A 22,555-nucleotide genomic window follows, 5' to 3' on the forward strand; every position below is an offset into this window, starting at 1 on the left:
CAAAGAATTCTTATTTTTTCCCTCTTTTTAAAAAACTGCCCTTTTCCTCATTTTTTTCCTAAATTAATCATAAAACTTAATAATGTATTAATAATAATAATTTAACTTAATTAATAGAATCTTATAAAAAAATTAAACTATTTTTGATATAAAGTTAATTTCTTTTATTTAAAAAGTCTGCTATCATATTTTTCATTTGAAAATCGTATCGTTTGTTTGAAAATTGTAATATTCAATTGAAAATGCAACTATTTTGTTAAAAAGTCACATTTTTGGCCAAATATGTAATTAGTTGCTAAAAAGCTGAAGTTTTATTTCTGATTATTAATTAATTTGTCAACTGAAAAGTTAACTATCCATTGTTGGTTAAAGATTAATTTTTTCGGTTAAAAATTCAAACATATTGTTAAAAACTTGTATTATTTTAAATCGAAAATTAATTTTTTCAACTAAAAATTTAACTATTTAATTAAAGTTGAAGATTCATCTTTTCAGTTTAAAATCTAACTATTTCTTTTGAAAATTAATTTTCATTTTGGTAATTTTTTTTTTTAAGACAAAATTTATCTAGTACATTTACTGAATAAAAATGTATCTTCGTAAGTATAAAATTCAAATATTTGATTAAAAACGCATATTTTTTATGTAAAATTCATATATTCTGTAGAAAATTGATTTTTTGGTTTAAAAAATAAACTTTATGGTTAGAAATTTAACTCTTTGGTTGAAACTTAATCTTTTATAGTTAAAAATGCAACTATTTTGTTAAATGTTCGTCTTTTTTGGTTGACTTTATCTTTTTTGCTTTTAAATTAATATATTTTTGGTTATAAATTTAAACTATTGCATGTTTCGTTGAGAGTTTTTTTTTTAGTTGAAAAATCAACTAATTGATTTAAAGTTAAACTATTTTTTTAAATTTTCTTTTCAGGTTGCTTAAAGACTCAGCAGTTTAGTTTAAAATTTAAATATTTAGTAAAAATGAACTTATTTCCCAATAATACGATTTTCTTATAATAAAATTTCTAAATAATGAAATTCCCGAATTATGATATTCCTGACTTATGAAGAGATATATGCAAAATTGCAGAACATAAAATTCCGGAATAAAAAAATGCCCAAAAATAAAATTTAAGAATAATAAAATTATCGAATTATAAAATTACCGCATCGTAAAATTCCAGAATAATAAAATTACCGAATTGTTTATAAAATTACTGATTTAAAAAAATTTCCGAATAATAAAGGGAAGTCCGACGGGAAGTCTGAAAATCCCGAAACATAACATTCCAGACACTGTAAAATTCCCAAATAATAAAATTATCTAATAATAAAATTTCCAAGTGATAAAATTCTCGATTAATAAAATTCCTAAATAACAAAATTACCGAACAGCTTATAATATTACCGAAATTTAAAATTTATGAATAATAAAAGGATGAATGAAAAATGACGAAAAATAAAATTTCCGACGCTGTAAAACTGTCGAATAACAAAATTCCCCAACAATAGAATTTCCGAATTAAAAAATTCCTGAATAATAAAATTACCGAATAATAAAGGGTTTCGAAATGATACAATTTTTGAATGAAAAAATTCTAGAATAATTAAATTAAATAATAATAAAGGATTGACTGAAACATCCCGAGAAATAAAATTCTCGACACTGTCAAATTCTAGAATAATAATATTCCCCAATTACAAAATTTCCGAAATACAAAATTCTTGATTCATAAAATTTCCAAATAGTAAAATTCCCGCATTGGAAAATTCCTGAATAATGAAGTTTCTGAGTAACAAAATTTCCGAATTGGAAAATTCTCGAATAGCAAAATTCCTCAATAATACAATTTTCTAATAGTAAAAATCCCGAATTGGAAAATTCCAGGATAATAAAGGGACGACTGAAACATCTCTAGAAATAAAATTCCCGTCATTGCGAAATTCCCGAATAATAAACTTCTCGAATAATAAAATTCTGTCATAATAAAATTTTCGATTAGCAAAATTCCAGAATAATAGTATTCCTGAGCAGTTACAAAACTGTAATGTTACAAAAGTGAACAATTACTGAATAATAACATTTCTGAATGATAAGTTTTTAAAAATAAAATTCCCGAATAATTAATAGTTTATAGTCATGGAAAATCCTAAAAATAAAGCTCTCGACGCTGTAAAATTCCCGAACTGGAATATTACCCAATTATAAAATTCCCGAAAAATAAAATATCGGAAATTGAAAATTCTTTAATTATAACATTTTATAATTCAGGAATTTCCTTTTTTGGTAATGTTATAAACTGGTCGCGAATTTTCTTATTCGATACTATCGTAAACTGATTAAGAATTTTTCTATTCGGCAATTTTATCATTCGGGAATTTTCCAGAATTTTATTTTTTGTTTTTTATTAGTTGTCCCGCACTCCTTTTGCTTCTTAACCATCTTAAATTTGAACATAAGGCATAGTAATTAAGTGAAATTGTAAAAGATGTAAAGGAAACGGATCCCTCAAACCCGTGAAAAGGAGAGTAATAAAATAAATACAAATAAAAAAAAGTTTACTCCTGATTAAAAGTGCTGATAGATAAATTTTGGTTAAAAATGGATTGAAGATCCATTTCTATGCAAATCAATAAAAAAGCTAGGGCGAAGGGCTTTTCTTTCTAGGAGACTTTGAAAAGCACCGATCGAGTTAACCGCGGTTGAGCTTCGTTTAAATCCACTGAATGGTCCTAGCTGGTATAGGGCAGTCTCTTTCTGCGCCGAGATTCGGCTACAAAGGCAGAGGTTTTACCTTTAAATTTAGTACACGACCGAGTTCCCCAACCAGCGTCGAACAGTTAAGTAAAATAGGGATTTAGTCCCATCCTGGATTTATTCCAAAGTCGCCCTCGAGTGGGAAAAGGTAAATCAGTATTCGATCGCCATTTACATACGATCTGCAGATCTTAAGGCCATGTGATGAGTGGGTCACGTGACCAGATTTCTACCTTACCGCCACTTTTTTTATTTCCCAACTTATTAACACACGAAACGCCACATCGAGTTGAAAATTTGGGATACGAAACAAGAAGCACTAAGAATCGTGGGTCTGGTCCTAAATTTGTATAATTATGAAAAAAGTTTTTTTTGTAAATAATTTTTTTTGCCTTCTTCATAATTATTCAAATTTAGGACCAGACCCACCTTTCTAAGTTCTTCTTATTTATTATCCTAATTTTTTATCTCGATGTGGCACTTCATGTGAAAATAAGTTTGGGAAATAAAAAAAGTGAGGCTAAGGTAGGAATCTGGTCACGTGACCCACTCGTCACATGGCCTTAATGATCATTTCCATAGAAATTTTATCAAAAGTTATACAAATTTATCAGGAAAAAAAAATAAATAAAAGGATTTTGAAGTAAATAATTTCAGAATGAAATTGAATTTTAAATTGTTTTAATTGTAACAAAAGACCTTGGGTACTAATGGGCCCAAGTGGAGAGCTTTACATAATGACTTTGTGAAGCTCTTCGGATGGGGTGATTGCTAGAGAGATTGTTCAGAGACATGGGCCGGGACAATTTTGTGGAACGAACGTAATATTCAAGTAAGCACGGTAGTTCGACATTAATTAAAAAAAACGATGCCATAAAATTATGTGATTAAAAATAAAAATAGAGATCTTATGTTATTTTTGTTAAGAGGTTTTAAATTAAATATAATTTGGAAAATTTGAAATTTCCTGTGTCCCACTTTTCCCGTTTTTTGTTTTGCTTATCTTTGGTTTACGATATTCATAACATTTGTTTTACTTATTTGTCCGTCTGATTGTATAAAGATTTCTGGAAATGTTTGAAAAAATTTTTGCATGCGAAGTGTAATAATAGAACCCAATAAGAAAATCCAACTATTTTTGGTTCAAAATTAATATTTTTTGCTAACACATTTTACTTTTTGGTTTAATATTGAACTATTGTATTAAAAATTTGTTATGTTTTGGTTAAAAAGTAATTTACTAAACTAAAATTCAGATTATCTCTATTTTAACAATTGATTGTTATCACTTAAAAAATTAAATATTTAATTTATAATTGATAATTATTCTTTTTGAATGAAAATTCAAACTTGATGTAAAATTCATAAATTGGTTTAAACATTGATTTCTTCGGTTAAAGATATAACTATTCTGTTAAAAATTCACTTTTTTTGGTAATTGAAAAGTAATTTTTTAATCCGAAACTTCAACTATTACATTTTTTGTTGAAAATTAAAGAGTTTTTAAAATTATTATACACCAATAAAATAAATAAATAAAATTTTAATAATATATTATTATATAATTTTAATTGAGCTATTTAGTTGTAATATCAACTGCTTCATTGGAATTTTACATGTTTTGTTAAAACTTCATCTTTTAGGTTAAATTTAACTATTTTTGATTAAAAAATATTTTTTAAATTGTTTAAAGTATCAGCTGTTTTTTTAAATTGAAATCTTTTTTTGTTGAAATATTAACTACCACTGTTTTTGTTAAGAATTGACCTTTTTAATAAAAAAATCTATTACTTGGTAATTAATTTTTTTGGTTTAAGATTCATCGTTTTAGTTGAATATTAATTTCTTAGGTGGTAAATTTCAATAATTACTTAAAAATTATTTTTTTATGTTCAAAATTAATTTTGTAACGAAAATTTGAGCATTCTATTTTTAGTTGAAGATTGATCATTTTAATTGACAATTAAACTCTTAAATTTTTCGTTGAGAATTCATCCTTTTTTTTCAAATTTAACAATATGTTTAAAGTTGTATGTATTTTGTTTTAAATTCTTCTCTTTTGATACAATTAATCTTTTTGATTTGAAATATAACATCTTGGTTAAGATTTCAACTAATTTGTCAAAAATTCATTTTATTATATAAAAATTCATGTCTTTGATTTAAAATTTAACTATATTTTCGAAAATCCTCTTTTTTTAATAAAAATTTTTTATTTCACTAAAATTTAAACTATTCCAATACTGGTTTTAAAATTTATCATTTTTATATTGAAAATCGAACGATTTCGTTGAAAATTGATGTATTTTGTTGTAAATTCATCTTTTTTGGTAAAAAATTAGTCTTTCTGATTAAAAATGAACTTTTTGATGGACCGATCAATTTCTTTTTTTTTAAATGCATTACATTAGTTGAAAATCCATCTCTTTGATTTGATCGTTGTTAGTTTAAAGTACAACTATTTAGTTAAACAATCACTTTTTCGTTGAAAATTTATATTCTGAGACAGAAAATTCAACTGTTTTGAAGAAAATTTCTATTTTTTGGCTAAAAAATTGTATAGTATTATTAAAAATTCTTTGTTTCAGATTAAAATTCTATATTTTCAGTGAAAAATTAAACTTTTTTATTTTTATTAATTAATAATCTGTTTTGCTTAAGAAAACAAGTATTTAGTTCAAAATAAATCTTTTTTGGTTGAGTTTAACTGTTTTTGGTTTCGAATTAAAATACTTTAATTTAATTTTATATAATATAATTAATTTTATATAATACTTTATTTTAAAGAAAATTAAAACCTTTACCTGTTTAAAATATCAACTATTATATTTATCGTTAAAAATTAATATATTTTATTAAATATAAAGATGCAACTATTTTGTTCAAAAATTAATTATTTGTAAACAACTTTAACGATCTTGTTGGAAATGTGTTTTCTTAAACTTTTTTCTTTTTTTTGGATTAAAATAATTAATCTTCTTTGGATTGTAACTTTATCTTTTTGGTAGAAAAGTTCTTGGTTGAAAATTCGTTTTTCATATTAAACAATTTTTTTAAAAATTCGAATTTTTGGCTTGAAGCTTTTTCTATTTGGTTAAAAGTTTAACTGGTTGTGGTTGAAGATCATTTGTTCGATAATTCGTCTTTGATTTGTTTCCTTTTGTTTTGAAAGCTATCATGTTTGGCTTTGAAGTTTTTTAAAATATTATTTTTGCATATTTTTTATTTCATTTAGGCGTTTGTTAAATAAATTCAAAGAAAAAATTGTGACTAAAAAAGGAGTTTGGTGTTCGTATTAGTGTTTTTGGTTTAAAATATTATTTCCTCCTGCTTTGAAAGCATTGTAGTTGTTTTATTTTAGAATTTTATCAAATAAATTCGAAGAAAAAATTGTGACTAGAAAAGAGGTTTGGTGTTCGCATTGGTGTTTTTGGTTTAAAATATTTTTTTCTTCCGTTTCAAAAGCGAGCATTTTTGGCTTTGAAGTCTTTTAAAATATTATTTTTGCATATTTTTTGTTTTATTTTAGGCGTTTATCAAATAAATTCAAAGAAAAAATTTTAGCTAAAAAAGTAAATTGGTGTTCGTATTTCTAACGTCACTTTAAGCGTTTCAAGCTTTGTATGATTATCAATAATAAATTATGTATGTATAATTTGTATGAGAATTAATAATTCAATTAATTTTTAATTGAACCAAACGTTTCGGTGCACAATGGTGGTCCCCATCAGTGGTTAATTTTTATTTTATAAAAAAATGTTAATTTCTGCTCACTAAAAATAAAAATGAGCATCGCTTTTTTTTTCAATTTCAAAAAATTACACCTATTCAGGGGTTGATGAGACCCCAAAAAAATAGGAAATACTGCTTATTATAAAATCATTTTTCATTGTATTTTTTCGATAAAATAAACCATACAAAAGTAAAATCACGTATTATCTTCATTAATAAGGGGATGATGTGAAAAGTGATTTTATAATTTGTGGCATTTCCTATTTTTTAATTTTCTTTTAGTCTTTTCAATCCCTAAATAGGGGTAATTTTAGAAATTTTATAAAAACAAAAAGCGATGCTAATTTTATATTTCAGTGACACTTAATTTGATACCTGTAACATATTTTTATACTTTTTTCCTAGGTGGCTAACTGGGTCCAAAAAATAGGCTAAAAATAGCCTATTTTAGCGTCACTCTTTAATTTAAATAAGGAAATTATTTCAAATTTGTTTTAGTACCGTCTTAAATTTCTTTGGTAATGTTTAGAAAAATTAAAAAATGTCTTGTCCTTGATGAAAAAAATGCTTTGATTTTGATTTTTAAAATAGAGTTTGTTGGTTTTTCTCTGAAGAAAAGAAAGTGCAGTGAAAGTGTCTGACTGTCCACCGGATTGTCCACGACACAAATTACCTCTTTAACGGGGGTTAGTCGCTATACTTTGCCAGTCGAAGATCCAGTTCGGGGCGGAGAGATGGAGTGGTCCCTGGAGAGGAAGCGAGTACAAAGAAAGAATATCCGGTCTTAGGACTCGGGGAGTCACTGTGAAGTCTTTCTGTGACAAATAGGTGTACGCAGTCGCCACTCGCAACCACACGTCCAGATAAAAGCTTCCTGCCAAATTCTGCTGTACCAGCAAATCCTCTACTGCCCCTAAAAATTCCATCAAATGGAGCGAAGAATAAAAATGTCATCGGTCTAATGATTATCCATTTTATTTTTCTTAGATTGTTATTATTAATATTATACTGGATTTCAATTTATATTCTGCAATACTCGCAAAAAATATATATAAATAGGAAAAATTAATAGAAATTGTATTCGGTGGTGTACAAATCTGGAAATTGTTATTAGTTTATTCTTAAGAAATTTTATGAGAATACTTTTAAAATACATATATAATATAAATAATATATAAAATAATGTATAAAAAATATTACAATGTCATCAGGATAATTTGCAAGTCTTTTTGCCTCGTCTCAGAAAATTTGACAAAAATTTATAAAACTCATAAAAGATTTTATTCAAATTTTGAAAAAGTTAGAGGGACCAAAAAGAAAGATCAAGTTCGTTAACCAGTCATTTAGAAACATTTAAAACATTAGAGCTTTTTTAACAATTTTAAAACCACTTTTTTCAAAAATTCAAAATTTCTAATAAAAGCCCTTTATAGTACACAAAAATATGAACAACTTAAACCAGTGACTTTTTTTTGATAAACTAAATATTACCAAAATTAGAGGATTTTCGAATTCCAAAAAAACCAAACAAAAATGGATATTTAAAGCCAAAAAAGCGTGATATGTGAAAAAGGTCAAAAGGAGCACAATTATACTTTTTCAAGGCCGTAAATGATTATTTTATGAACTTTTTAAATTTTGTTTTAAAAAAATCGAAAATTCAAATTTTGATCGTACCAAAAATAATGAATTATTACATTCTCATCTATGCTGAGAAGGTATTATAATTTTACGCGAAAACTCACTTTCGCGGATTTCATAAAATTTCGACGTTTTGAGGACCCCTGAGTCAGAAATCAAGTTTTTATGTCGGTGTCTGTCTGTCTGTCAGGTGTTTGAGAGATGCAAAAGAAAGATCGAGTTCCTTAACCAGCCATTTTTTAAGTCTTTTTGACGTGTACCAGAAAATTTGAGAAAAATTTGTAAAACTCATAAAAAAATTTTATTCCAATTTTGAAAGAGCTCTAACTTTTTAAATTTTTGTCTAATCGAGAAATTTTATTGAGATAACTTCTAAATATATTTAATATCTAGTGAAAAATTCGAATTAAATTTCCTAATCTGGCAGAAAAATATTTTTTCCATTTTTCTGAACATTTTCAAATTTTCAAAAGTATATAACTTTTATCATTTTTATCGAAATTGAAAATTGTATTTATATAATTTACAAGTCTTCTACTAATTTACAAGAAACTTTGAGACAAATTCCTAAAGTTTTATTTAAAAATGACAAATTTTGAAAATGCTCTAAATTTTTTAATTTTAGTTGGAAATATCTGCTTAACGAAGTTATCCCTCATTTTGGGAACGCTAAAGAAAATGTAAAAAAAGTCCATGGGCAAATTTATTTTCAGAAAAAAATTATTATCCGGTTCTAATGTTTTTTGATATTATATCTAATAAAATTTCGCATCAAACTGTCATGGCCGATTTAAAATATATTTTTTTGTTTATTTAATAATAAAAGTAAAAGTAAGTTTTGACTTTTGAAGTATGCCAATTTAAAAAAAAATTTCTTTAATTTAATTAAAAATACCTAGAAAACTGAAAAAAAAACTATTAAAAAAAGATGTTCAATAGCAATGAAAATGCTAAAAATCTATTGAATTTGTTATAAACAAATAAGTAAATGAAAATGGTTTTGTGGGGATTGAGGGCGATTCGTCACTTGATTCGCACTAAATTTGAAGAATTTATGGACAAAAAGAGTTTTTTAGTTGAATTAATAAAAGTTAATAAATAATTTGTTATTTTAAAACCAATTTTTAAAAAACATTATTAATATAAGTTATTTGTGATGTAATAAATCAAGTTTTTGATAAAAATCGATCATATCTTACTCGAAAATAAAACTTAAGTATTATATTTGGTCACAAAATAAAAGTTACTAATTGTTTAAACTACATTAATTAATAAATGCACTATTTGGCTATTTTTGGAAGTACAAAATTGGTTTTTTCATGAAATTAACTGTGAGTAACTAAATTCTAAATTTTTAAGAATATTTTGATGACAGTTAACAATTTATGATTGTAAACAGCAATTGTTTAAACAAATTTTTATTATTTCATGTATTTATAAATAAAACACCGTTTTTTCACGGAATCTACAGTCAGTTATTTACCAAAGATTTTTTGCTATGAATGGATAACGTCTGATAATGGTTTAACGAAATCTAATTAACAAATGCATTATTCGGCTACTTTTCAGCATTTAAACTTGTTTTGTGTGTGTGTGTAATCCATTGTTAATAACACATTTTTAAACTCTTTTGATATGTCGATAACTATCACTATTTTTATTTTTATCAACAATGTAGTAAACAGACTTTTCTCGGCTAATGCGTTTGTAAACTAATTTTTTTTTTTAATATAATTAAAATTACTTATCAATAATTTGTTGTCATAAGTTGATAAAAAATGATTATTTATTAAAGAAACTTCATACTTGACTTTCTTTTTCGGTTAACGGAAGTGATCGTTATTAACAGTTGATTACACACAAAAAACAAGTTCAAAACAGTTATCAAATGTTATTGTTTTATAAAAAACATCATCGCTAAATAACTGTCTGTTAATTCCGCTAAAAAGCAGTATTTTATTTATAAATAAATAAAATGATAAACATTTTTTCAAACAATTGTTATTTACAATCATAAGTTATTTACTGTGGTCGAATATTATACTTAGGTTTTAATTCTAAGTAATATCTGTTCGATCCCATGAAAAAAACTTTATTCCATCAAAAATACCTGATATGGATATTTGTTTCTAAAAATTGGTTTTAAAATAACAAATTATGTATTAACTTTTATTAATTTAACTAAAAAACTCCTTTTGTTAAAAAATTGTATAAATTTAGTGCGAATCTCCGCCAGCCCCCACGAAAACCATTTTCATTCACTTATTTGTTTTTAACAAATTTAATAAATTTTTTAATATTTGCATTGCTGTTGGACATCTTTTTTGGATAGTTGCTTTCAGTTTTCTAGGTATTTTGGATTGAATCAAAGCAATTTTCAAAAAAATTAAAAAGTGACATTTGTATGTTATTTTTGTTATTATATAAACAAAAATTTAAAAATCGGTAATGATAGTTCGATCCGAAACTTTATTAGCTTTTATTTAAAAAATGTTAGAATCATTCAATAATTGTCTTCTGAAAATCAATTTATCCACGGACGTTTTTTTTGTCCCTCTGCGTGTTGGCACGGTCTTGCCGAACGAAATAAAATGTTGAATTTTTTAGCCAAAAATACGAGCTTTCTATCAAATAGTTAAATTTCCAACAAAATAATTTATTACCAATAAAAAATTATTTTAAACCAAGAAGATTCATTTTCTACCAATGAAAACGAATTTTCGACCAAAAAGACGAATTTTCAACTCAATAGTTGAACTTTCAGTAAAAGAAAATTATTTTCAATCAAAAAGACAAATTTTCAACAAATTAGATGATTTAAAAGAAGATAGACGATCTTTTAACGAAATAATTAAAGCCACTATAAAAAAGATAAATTTTCAACCAAACAGTTGCATTTTTATTTTTAAAAAAAGATAAAAATCATACTAACAGATATAAATTTGTTAATCAAAAAGACGAATTTTCAACAAGAATTAAATTTCCACTTCAGAGAAAAAATATTATCTAAAATGTTAAATTTTGTAGCCACAAACAAGTAGTTTCTAAAAACAGCCTAATTTTCAACAAAGTAATTGAATTTTTAATCAAAAAGATGAATGTTTAACCAAAAAATTAATTTTCTATAAAAGGACATGTTTTTAATGATCACATTAATTTGTAATAAAATAGTTGAATATTAAAAAACAAAACAAAAATAAATTTGTAATCATTATTGAAATTGTTATATTTTCAGTTGAAAAAAATTTCTTAAAAACCTTTAAATTTTTTAAACGAAATGTCACTTTCCACCAAAAATATGATTTATTAACCAAGAAGACGAATTTTCTACAAAGATTGAATTTACAACAAAGAAGGATTTTTCTGAAGATAAAGAGAAAAAGTAGTTTAATTTTTTACCAAATAGGACAAATTTTCAATAATTTAATTAATTTTTAACCAAATAGTTGAATATTAATAAAGTAAAAAAAATCAATTTCTAACCATTATTGAAATATTTATATTTTTAATTATAAAGAAATCTTTCTAAAGAAACCAATGAATTTTCGAAACAAAAGGTAATCTTCAACTAAAAAGATGAATTTTTAACCAAATGGAATTTTCAAGAAATTAGTCATTTGAACCAAAGAAGACCTACGCATTTAAAAAAAGGTAATTTTCAACCAAATAGTTAAACTGTCAATTTAAAAATTATTTCACAACAAAAAATACTAATTTTCAACAAGTTAGTTGATTTTATTAAAAAAGACGATTTTTTAAAGAAATAGTTAAATGAACTATTAGAAGGGTTTAATTTTCAACCAAAGAGTTGCATTCTTAATAAAAAAATATGAAAGGTGTATCAAAAGAAATTTAATTTTTCAACCAAGAAAGATTTTTTAGACGATTAAGAAAGAAAAAAAAGAAATCTTAAATGTTGAATGTTCAAACCAGAAAGACGAAATTTTTACAAAACAGTTAAACTTTTACAAAATAATTGAATTTTCAATCAAAAGTATAAATTTTTAATCAAAAAGTCTAATTTCATACCGAAAAGGAGATATTTAAAACCAAATAGTTGATTATAAAAAAACTAAAAAAGATCGATTTCTAAAAATCATTGGAATAGTTACATTTAAAATTACGAAAAATTAAAATTTTTATAACAGATTATTAATAATTTGCCATTAAAAAGGACTAATTTTCAATCAAATATGAGCTCTTTACAAAACAGTTCGACTTTCAGCCAATTGATGGTCATTTAGAAGATTTGAAAAATCAGATTTTAATCGTACAAATTTTTCCATTCAAATAATTTAAAATTCATTCAATAATAAAAAAGATTCGTTCTCTTAAAATAAATCGATTGACCTAATAATAATGATACATTTTATCAAAGTTATAAAGTTATGACAATTTATATTATTTGAAAAATCCATTTTTTATGGGTAATATTTTTTTATTAACATAATTCAAAATTGATGCAATAACGGAAAAGATTTCTTGATTCGAGACAAATTTATTGACCCATAATATTAATACATTGCCTCGAAGAGTACGAATGTTATGACATTTTTTTCCATTTGAAAAATCTGTCAGAAACAGAAAAAAATTTTCGTTAACATAATTCAAAGTTGCTAAAAGAATAGAAAATACTTCTTGTTCTTTTTAAAAGTTTTGATTGACTTATTTGTGTTTTTTTATCTTTACTTCCTCTGTGAGAAAGCAGATATTGTTAAGTAATTAATTTTAATGAGAAAGATAAATAATTATCACATGAGCAACATAAAATTGTAAATACAAAGTGCAAACACCAGTGATCAAATTCAGAACTAACTTATCTTTTCTCCTTTTTCGAGGAACTTAAAAAAAAGAAATATGTAGTTAATAATTAAAAAATTATTAATACAAAAAGAAGATAAATAAGACGGGAAGAAACAAATGGCAACATCTAATTCTTGAATCCATGTTCTGCATCGTTGGCTGAAATAATATTCCAACTACTTTGTGTACTACTATAGTACATTATAAGAACGCTTAAATTATTATGAATTCATATAATTACTACCTGTCTAATACTTACTCTTAAAATGCAAAAATGCAGAGTAATAGAATCACCTGTCATCGTTATCCATAAATATCAGAAAACTCAACTTAGAGTGATGTAAGATTATTGCAAAGTAATACAAAAGTTAAAGCATAAGAGTACAAAATAATTGCTAGTTTCATTTTACTATTCATGCATTTTTTTCGTAAGAGTACTAATTCAATATGTGGTTACGCGGAAACTTAATGATACATACACAGATATTTTAATGATAATGATAGACCATTGCGTCATAAATTATTCTCTGAAACTTCGCTTAAATATCATGCTAAATTTATTTCTTTTTTATGAGTTGAATAATATAAAATTATAAACTGATAAATGCAGTGTCACTTTAGTTCCTGAGATTTACGCTGCATGTGTGATTCCAAACAATTTGAATAAAGTTTTTCTTTTTATATCGATGATTTTTAGAATATTCTGCAAAAAAGTACAAAAGAACAAAGGTCAATTTATTTTACCGATTAACTCCAACTTAAGAATAAATAGTTAGAAAAAAAAATTAATTCGATGTCTTCACAGAAAACACTGAGGGTACTAAATGTTGCAGGTAATCGGTCAAGAAGGGTAAACGCAAAGTGGATATTCCAAACAGAGGAAAACTTTCCGTTGGGAATCGAGAATATCTTCGGCTGACTGCGCTGGAGGCAACACGCGCCAAGCTTGCAACCACGGAAAGCTTACCTCAGTTCGGAGTAATTAGCTAACTATTTCCCTGGTTGAACGATTATCTTCCACGCTTCGTATTTATGATTAAGTCTGAGTGTTTGGAGAACTGGAAAATGGGCACTAGAGCGCTATTATGTGCGAGGCCTTGATGAGTTGGAAAAGGGGCACTAGAATGAGGGAAATGATATGATTATACCTGAGAACTTGGGGAGCTGGAAAGGGGGTACCAAAATGAAGATGAAAAAGAGAGATTGGTATAGGAGGAGTCGAAAAGGGAGAGAAGAACTGGAAAAGGTGCACCTGGATAAGAAGAGAACTTATGATTATTTTGGATCCCTTAGAGAGTTGGAAAATGGGCATTGAAACAAAAACTGTCATGATTATACCTGAGGGCTTTGAAAGCTTGAAACAGGGTATCAGGAGAAGCAAGAGGAGGAGGCGGAAGAGGACACTTATGATTATTCCTCAGAATTTGGAGAGTTGGAAAAGGGGCACCAGGATAAGAAGAAAAATTGTCGTTCTGTCTGAGGCCTTTTAGAGTTGATAAAGGGACTGAAAAACAGGGCACCAGGATGAGGAAAAGGAGGAAGAGGAGAAGGAGGTGGAGGAGATAATAATGATTATGTCTGAGGGTTTGAAGAGTTAAAAAAGGGGCACCCAGGTAATAATAGCATCACTGATTATTCCTGAAGCCTTGTAGAGTTGGAAAATGGGCACTAGATTGAGGAGAATACTTATGGTTATATCTGAGGGCTTTGAAAGCTTGAAACAGGGAACCAGGAGGAGGAGGAGGAGGAGGAGGAGGAGGAGAAAGAGGAAGAGGACACTTATGTTTATTCCTAAGAGTTTGGAGAGTTAGAAAAGGGGCACCAGGGTAAGAATAGAAATTGCCATTATGTCTGAGGCCTTGTAGAGTTGATAAAGGGACATTAGAACGAAAAGAACGCTTATAATTATGTCTGGAAGGCTGAAAAACAGGGCACCAGGAGGAGGAAAAGGAGAAAGAGGAGGAGGGGATGAATGAGATACTAGTGATTATGTCTGAGAGTTTCAAGAGTTAATAAGGGGCACCCGGGTAATAATAGCACTATTGATTATTCCTGACGCCTTGTGGAGTTGGAAAATGGGCACTAGAATGAGGAGAATACTTATGATTATATCTTAAGGCTTGGGGGCTGGAAAAGGGCACCGGGAGGAGCAGAAGGAGGAGGTAGAGGAGGAGGCGAAAAAGGGTGAGGAGAACTGGAAAAGGGGCACCAAGATAAAAAGAGACTTATGATTATTATTAATCCCTTGAAGGGTTGGAAGATAGGTGTTGGAAGGAGAAAAACACTCATGATACCTGAGGGTTTGGAAAGCTTGAAACAGGGCACCAGGAGGAGGAGGAGGAGGCGGAGGGGGAGAAAGAAGAGTAGGATGCAGAAGATGACACTTATGATTATTTCTCAGAGTTTGAAGAGTTGACAAAAGGGCACCAGGGTAAGAAGAGTACTTGTAATTATGTCTCATGCCTTAGAGAGTTTTTAAAGGGGCATTAGAGTGAGAAAAACGCTTATAATTATGCCTGAGGACTTGGAAAGCTGAAGAACGGGGCACCAGAAGGAGTAAAAGGAGGAGAAGGAGGCAGATTATATACGTATGAAATTTTCTCAGAATTTGTAGAGTTGGTAAAGGGGCACCAGGGTAAGAAGAGTCATTTTAATTATGTCTCAGGCTTCAGAGAGTTTAAAAAGAGACATTGAACAAGAAGAATATCTATGATAATGTCTGAGGACTTGGAGAGCTGAACAACGGGGCACTAGGAAGAGGGGGAGGAGGACGAGGAGGAGGAGGATGAGGAGGAAGAAGAAGAGGTGGAGGACTTTTATAATTATGCCTGAGGGTTTGGAGAGCTGGAAAAGGGGCACCAATTTGAAAAGAGGAGGAGAAGAAGAACGCTTAAAAGTATGTATGTGGGTTCAGAAAGCTGAAAAAGGGACAAATGGATGAGAACACTTATGATTCAAGTTTGATCTAGAATTACTAGACATCGAAACAAGGTCACTAAATTAATTTGTAGACCTAATAACTTCCTGAATTAAAATTTTTTTTTGTATTGAAGTTGGTTAAATAATATAGTTATAATTATTTTTTATTATATCCTTCCAATCTCTTTCATTAGTGTTGAATATTTGATTGATTGTCTACTGCGTAAAAATTGTTTCAGGTGGCTATTTTCAGTTAATTTTTTTTTTTTAATTATCTGGAATTTTTTAAATCAAAATTTTCAAATGAGGAAATTTTTTTCTAACAGATTATTTTTTTAAGAGAAACTTTACATTTTAAATGATTTTGCAACAATAAAGACAACAATATTTTGTTCTTAACGTTTTTACCAAAATATTTAAATAAGTAATTATATTTGATGATAAAAATGATTTTAGAATGTCTGAACATTATTGATAAAAGAGCAAAATTTAATTATTTTTAATATTAAAATATAATTCCCTTTTTAACATTTTGCTACTAGACTATAATTTGGAAAAATGTTTACACATGCAAAGAGGTGAGAGGAAAGAAATTATAAACAAAAACGTAGAATATCAAAAGAGAATTTGGAAGATTTGAAGCTGGCTTTTTGAATTTTGCAACATTTAAAAAAAATATGAATCATTCGAAAAGATATTTAAAAGTCTTAACAAATTTCAAAAATAATAAACAATTTTCAAAAGTGATAAGCAAAATATATATTTTTCTAGAATTGAAAATAAGATTTTGAAGTTATTTTAAGATTTTAAAAGGTTTCAAGATTATAACAAAATTTTCTTAAGATTCTTAGAAATATTTAAAGTGACTCTTATTTTTTTAAAATTAATTCGAATAAAATATTTAAAGGATTATAAAACAAATAAAGACTTTCGAAAATATATAAAATAATTCTGAAAGTTTTTCTAAACAATTTTAGAAAAAACTCGGGCCAGTTAACAATAAATTAAGGATTTTTTAAAAGAATAAAAATATTTTAAAACTTTAGAATATTTCCGGACATTTATAATGAAAACCAAAAAATTTCAATTTTGCCGTCAAGCTAATTAAGATATAAGAAAAGATTAATACGCAAAAATTGGTCACTTAAAAAAGATCTAAAAATGTGTTATAAATCACTTTTTGATAGCACGCGCAGCTTTTGTTTTATTCCTAAAAACTACATTAAAAATAAAACCATAAGACATTTTGGAACAAACGACATGTCACAAAAAAAAAACAAGTTACCAAAATAGGATCTAAAAATTTTTTATTGATCATTTTTGATAGGATCACTATATTTTTTCTTATTGTAAAAGATAAAACTAAAAATGAAACAAGTAAGTGTTCGAAAAGTGACACAAGAGACGAAAAAAAAAATGAATATACAAAAATCGTTCTACCATAGAAAATCTATGAATTTATTAAAAGCTTTTTTTATAAGAATTTTTTTGGAACCACTTTACGTTAGGATGCTTATTTGTATCACAAGTTGCAATACTATTTTAAAAAACAAAATTGTTTTTTTTTTCATAAGCACTTTTTATCTTATGAAAACATTAAAATTAATTGTACTTTATTTTGAAAGTTGTGAATAAAAAATCCCGGGCGAAAATCAGAAATAAATGTAATATACATTTGATATAATAATGTTAAACACCATACAGAAAAGTTCGTATTATGGACCTTATCGAGTGCCAACCACGAGATACGTGATGAGAATGTGTTCGTTGAAGTCAAAAGAGCTTTAACGAAAGAGCATTCACAACCACTATATTACTCTTTTCTATGCTTTGACCTTAATTTTTGAAAAGCTTGCGCACAAATGTGGCGGAAGCACAAAGCCCGAGTGCGTAGCGCGAGGTAAATAAGTTATAGAGCGCGAAGCGCAAGAATCAATAGATGCGCGCACTAAGCACGCTCGAGCTTGCGAGTCACGCGCGCAATGCCCGATTTTTTATCATGAATTTCTTATAATCAATCGAATCTTTTGCAATCTCATCCAATATTATATAATATTTTTCAATTCCATGTAAAACAGATTTTAAGAATTAAAATGTATTGGTTAAATATTTAATTAATTAAAAATACGTATTTTCGACTAATTAGGCTGTTTTTAATTAAATAAAACTAAGTAATTATAATACTGAAATATTAAATAATAGCGCGCACGGCACCAGTGTTGATGGGATACTATAGATTAATAATTAGAAAATATTTTAGAAAACAATTCCTATGGAAATTTTATAAAAATTTAGTGTAAAAAATTAATATTCACTTGGTTTGCTCTCTAAGCTAAAGCGAAATCTCTTCAGAAAGTTTTTAAGCTTTCTGGGGACCATGCATGCTCTGAGGTCGTAAGCACAACGTCCCAACGACAAAAACTAACCCCTGACCGCGAAACACCTGCCAGCGTTATAAAGGACAATGATATTTTTATAATTGAAATTAATTGCAGGTTAAAAGCTGCACATGTGCTTAAAAGCAGTATAAGAGTTTCATCTAGATATTTAACTTGGCCACCAGGAATTTTATGGAAAATTAAATCATACAAAAAACAAGTGAGTAGAAGGATCTTTAATTTGTTATTTTAAGAAAAATTTCAGGCATAAACGGAAAAATGAAGCCCTAGATTTTTTTCTTTCTGAAAATTGTAGCCCTTGGATACTCTATACATTTCCTAGATTGTTCATTAGGGTGGTCTAGAATCACTTTATTTTTATGAAGAGCAACAATCCACCCAATTCTGTTTCAAATTTAAAAAAAAATTGCATAATTTTTTTCTGAAATTTCCCACGCCACACGGAACTTCTGATGGCACTCAAAATTTCCCACGACAATAGGAATTTTCCACGTAAAATACATGGGAATCAATCATGAAATCAATCAGGCATGAAATTCACAACTTTTTTAACGCTTTTTAAAGCATTTTTTAAACAGAATCATAAGCTTAGTTGCCTTTTTATAAAAGAAATAGAATTTTTTTAGACAATTGAAAATTACACTCAGAAAAATGTTTGTTTGAATCAAACAAATTTTGTTTGAATTAAACAAATTATTTCTTTAATATGGGGTGAAACAAATGTTTGTTTGATTCGAATAAATTTGTTGTTTGTCCTCATTTGTTTAGTTCAAATACATTTTTGGTTTGTTCGAATAAATCTCTGGTTTAAAATAAGTAAAGTTAGAAGGTTAGTATTGAAAAAGACTTACTCGCATTCGAAATCTTTAATTATATCCAAGGTAAACGCCCTAAAATTCAAGTAATTCCTAAACTAGAGACATTTCGTCCATTTTTCAATTAATTTAAGATTTTACAGAAAATCAGAATCTTCAGAATAATACAACACTGAAAAAATTCAAATGCCATCAAATAAATCAAATGATAAATTAATTCAGATTTTAGGTTAGTTACGTAAGAACCGCCAGCAGCGCTTTATCACGCCTAGCGGCATTTTGAAGTGCTGCTTTGTGCTGTATTTTTTGTTTGAATCAAACAAATATTTTTATAAATTCCAATAAACCGATTTTAAGCAAATGAATTGTTTAATAAAAGTTTATTTTTTATTTGAATCAAACAAATTCTACTTAACTAATTATTTGTTTCAATCAATAAGGCAAATAGTTTTCATTCCTTAAAATTAAATAAACGTTTTTTTAATTAAAGCAGAAAATTTGATTCAATTATATAAATTCAAACAAACATTTTTCTGAGTGTACCTTCAAATATTTATTAATATTAAATTAAATTAACAACAATCATTGTTAGCAAAAAGAAACATGAATATATCGCAAAAAAATTATGCCATTTTAATCAATTTTGAATTAGAAAAATTAAAAATTGAGCGATTATACTTTTTTTCAAACTGAACAATTTTTAATATAAAAAGTTAAATTAATTTTCATTTTAAGTAGTTACGTATAATTAATTGTTCAATTGTTTTTCGTTCATAAATATTTGTTTTTGCATTGAAAATTCTTTGAAAATTATGCCTTAAAAATAAAATACCATTCAAAATTTTCCCAGGATCTTAAAACGACTTAAAATCCGTAAGAGCTTAAAAATTTAATCTCAGAGTCTCAAAAATTCACATTGTCTTTCAAATTTTAGACATCATATCGAATTTTAAATAACTGACAAAAATGTGCAACTTCTAAATGTATTTTGAAATGATTTGAATTTTTACTAACATTTTTCTAAATCCTGTAATATTAAGAAAGCACCTTTTAATCTTCCAGATTCTTATTTCATTCTATTCTTACATTTTCGGAAATCTTTTAAAAACTTTTAAAATATTCTCTTAAAATTAATTTTATAAAATAAAAATAGTTTTATTTTCCTGTGACAGTGATAAATATTTTCATTGTTTTGAAAGCTGCGAAAACGCTTAAAAAGCTTTTACATTTTTCGTTCAAATTATTCAAAAATTTAGATTTTGTTTGACATATTTTGAAAGGTGCTCAAGTTTTTAATTATAATTGAATCGGCCAACTTTTTAAATATCTCTTAAGCTTACTGGAATTTTTTGTGAATTAATAATTGTTTAATTGTTATTTATTTAACAACATTAATTTTTTTATTATTTTCTTGAAATTATATTTTCGAAATGAAAAATCATTACAAACTTTCCCAGGAACCTTGAAAAATTTAGTTTTAATATCCTGAAACGTAGAAAACTCGTTGCTAAGCATAAAAATGGTATATTTAAGAATCTTCAAAAATCTTAATTTTCTTGTAGAATTTTTGGAATTTTTTAAGTTTCAATTTAATATAAATTTTTTTAAATCCCAAGTATTTTAAAAGTTTTTGTTGAATTTTTCCTAGCAGAATTTTTAAATATTGCAAAACTGATAATATTGGAAATATTTTGGAATATTCTCTTGAAAATAATTTTCAAAATGAAAATTCTTTTTTAAATTTTTTAATTATTATCCATAAAATTAATAATTATTTGTTTAATTGTTATTTAATCCCCAAAGATTGATTTTTAAAAATATTTTTAAAAATTCTCTTTGAATAAATTTAAAAAAATGAAAAATCATTATAAAAAATGTTCAGCAATTTTAAGAATCTTTTCACTATCATAAAAAATTTTTAAATTCTTAAAAATCTCTTAAATATAATTTCAAAATCTTAAAAAATTTATATCAGTTTAAAAAATCTATAAACCTTTCCAAATTGTGAATTTAGTTTGAATCTTTTCAAAACTTTTAAGTATCTCTTAAACTGAATTTAATTTTTCCTAAATCAATCGTTCGATTGTTATTTGTACTTAAAGATTAAGAAATGTCACTGAAAAATTTAAACAAATTTTCTAATAAAACAATTAAACTTGTAAGTTTAAATTTTATATTACACTCTCTGAAATTTTAACGATTCCAGAATTTTTAAAAATGGAACAATATTTCAATAGCAATTTAAATTATTGAAAAATTGTAAATATTTTATTGAAGTTTAAATCGAAAGTTTTGTATTTGTTTAATTACTGAAGGCTTTTAATTTAAAAAAAATTTAATTTTCAAAATTAAATTCTGAAGATTGTTTATTTTTTAACAGATTCAGAATCGTCTTGTAAAATCAATTATTTTTTATGTTTTAATATCCGAACTACTGTCTAATTTTTAAAAATAATGAATTAATTTATACTTGAAGATAGGATCGAAAACAGAAAGTCTTCATAGTGAAAAATCTTAGAATCACGAATTGTAAGCTGAATGATTTGATAATTGAAAAAGCTTACAATTTAACTTACGATTTAAAAAAGTTGAATCTTTTAAAAAGATACACATATTTTTCAGACTTGTGTATGAAAATAAAGAGATTTCCAACCCGTGTGGAAAAATGCCCCGGCAGTCTGGTTACAGGTCTGGCCCAGGTCGGGATTTATCTAGACACTCTAGTCTAGAAGGTCTGGTCTGGTTCAAGACTGGCTCTACTCAGTTATCCAGGAGTAATAAAAGTTCTAAGTTCGGTCTGGAAGGCATTTTCTGTCCCAGGACTTGCACTAATCAGCTAAATACACTTATAGCGAAACATTATTTTGATTCAAGTAATAATAAAAAGGAATCCAGCCAGCGGCCGACGGGCTTTAAACTAGTGGCTGATCAACCAGTAACTAGTAGTTGATCTTATGGTCTAGCCTAGGGCTATCCAAGATAAATCTTATACTTTTGGCCAGACCTAGGCTAGACCATCTGGCCACTGTCAAGGCTGGAAACCAGACGATCTGGTCTGGGCCTGGAGAGCGCCAGGATATTTTTTCAAACTGGTAGTCTACTAATGAATGCAAAGAGTCTTCTTCAACATACTTGTAATCTATATGAGCCTGGGAGAAGTTCTTCGTAAACAGGATGGTAGTGAGTAGAATGATGGGACCTTCAGTGTAGGGCCCTGAAGGTACCATTCCTCGCTCGCACCCAATCATCAAAGTCGCATTTTCAGTATAATGGGTGTGTTTAGTTTTAGCTGGCAAAGAGAGAATGAGAAAGAAAAGTTACAAGAGAAAGAGAGAGGAACAGTCGAGGATGTGAGTCATGTTGCGTATGATCGACAGAGCTGAGGATCATGTCGAGATTCTCGATCGTGATCGGCCGACCGGCACCAATAATCATCGCTCGACCGCAATTACCAAGCCTGGGGCATCCAATCAGGTTTATCCTGTCTT

The sequence above is a fragment of the Belonocnema kinseyi genome, chromosome 10, assembly GCF_010883055.1.
Source record: "Belonocnema kinseyi isolate 2016_QV_RU_SX_M_011 chromosome 10, B_treatae_v1, whole genome shotgun sequence".
Lineage (NCBI taxonomy): Eukaryota > Metazoa > Arthropoda > Insecta > Hymenoptera > Cynipidae > Belonocnema > Belonocnema kinseyi.